General features: G+C 46.0%; 1 pseudogene; it reads right to left on the bottom strand.

The window, feature by feature from the left end:
- Positions 1 to 206: 206 nt before the first annotated feature.
- On the bottom strand, positions 207 to 1,675 carry LOC118529514 (tubulin alpha-1A chain-like; annotated as a pseudogene).
- Positions 1,676 to 1,926: the final 251 nt, after the last annotated feature.

Raw genomic sequence — 1,926 nt, 5'->3', positions numbered from 1 at the left:
GATTCATTGTTTGTGTATAACACCCAGTGCTCCATGCAGAACATGCCCTCTTTAATACCCATCACCAGGCTAATCCATCCCCCCACCCCCTCCCCTCTAGAACCCTCAGTTTGTTTCTCAGAGTCCATAGTCTCTCATGGTTCGTCTCCCCTACTGATTTCCCCCCCTTCATTTTTCCCTTCCTACTATCTTCTTCTTTTTTTTTTTTTTAACATATAATATATTGTTTCAGAGGTACAGGTCTGTGATTCAGCAGTTTCAGCAGAGCACAACTTTTCGATGTTCAAAACAGAATAAGGTTCCCTGTAAAACAGTACCTTTGTGACATTTTTAACTTTAGTATTCTTCTCCTTCTTCTTCACCCTCTCCTTCAACAGAATCCACATCCACACCAACCTCTCATAATCCTTCTCAAAGGCAGCCATGTCCTCGCGGGCCTCAGAAAACTCTCTTTCCCCCATGCCCTCACCCACATACCAGTGAACAAAGGCACACTAGGCATACATCAAGTCAAAGTTGTGGTCCAGGTGAGCCCAGGCCTCAGCAATGGCTGTGGTGTTGCTCAGGATGCACACAGCTCGCTGTACTTTGGCCAGGTCTCCACCAGGTACCACAGTGGGATGCTGGTAATTAATGCTGACTCTGAAGCCAGTGGGGCACCGGTCCACAAACTGGATGGTACGCTTGGTCTTGATGGTGGCAAGGACACATTGACATCTTTGAGAACACATCCCCACAGTACAACAGGCAGCAAGACATGTATTTACCATGTCAAGGGTCACATTTCACCATCTGGTTGGCTGGCTCAAAGCATGCATTGGTGATCTCTGTTACAGAAAGCTGTTCATGGTAGGCTTTCTCAGCAGAGATGACAGGAGCACATGTAGCCAGAGGGAAGTGGATGCAGGGATGGGGCATGAGGTTGGTCTGGAGTTCTGTCAGATCAACATTCAGGGCTCCATCAAACCTGAGGAAAGCAATGATGGAGGACACAGTTTGACCTATCAACTTATTCAAGTTACTGTAGGCTGGGCATTCAATATCGAATTTTCTACCACAGATATCATAGATGGCCAAATTGTCTACTGTGAAGGCACAGAGTGCTCCAGGGTGGTGTTTGTGGTGAGGGTTGGAATTGTAGGGCTCAACCACAGCTATGGAAACTTGGGGGGTTGGGTAAATGGAGAACTCCAGTTTGCACTTCTTGCCATAAACTACAGAGAGATGTTCCAGATGAACCTGGAACCAGATCCCCCTCCAAAGCTGTGGAAAACCAAGAAGCCCTGATGACCTTATGCACTGGTCAGCAGCCAGTTTCCAAATTTGGTCCAAGACAAGATCAATGATCTCTTTGTTGATGGTGTAGTGCCCTCAGGCATAGTTTATTGACAGTATCTTCCCTGCCTGTGATGAGCTGCTCAGGGTAGAAGAGCTGAGGGTAGGTGCTAGTGCGAACTTCATCAATGACTGTGGGCTCCAGGTCTGTAAACACTGCCCTGGGAACATGCTCCCAGCATGAAGAAGGTATTGAAAGAGTCATCTCTTCTCCAATGGTCTTGTCACTTGGCGTCTGACCATCAGGCTGGATGCCATGTTCCAGGCAATGGAGCTCCCAGCAGGCATTGCCAGTCTGGACACCACTCTGGTCAACAAGGATGGGGATGCATTCACACATGGTTGCTGCTTTGTGGCAGCCAAGCAGATGGCGGAGAGAAAAGGGAGAGGTTGCTATTTTTTACAGGGTGACTCTTAGGTGGTAGATGATGTAAGAGAACCTATCTGTTTATTTTTTAAATTAGGATAAAAAATACATACATAGAAAACATAAAATAAAATAATGTGCACTTAAATGCCTGATTACAAATTGAACACTGGGTAAACATCTCCTAGGTCAAAATATATAACATTGTTAGAATCTCAGAAATT

The sequence above is a fragment of the Halichoerus grypus genome, chromosome 5, assembly GCF_964656455.1.
Source record: "Halichoerus grypus chromosome 5, mHalGry1.hap1.1, whole genome shotgun sequence".
Taxonomy (NCBI): domain Eukaryota; kingdom Metazoa; phylum Chordata; class Mammalia; order Carnivora; family Phocidae; genus Halichoerus; species Halichoerus grypus.
Note: the sequence above shows the minus strand (reverse complement) of the source record. Positions and strands in the feature narration are given on the sequence as shown.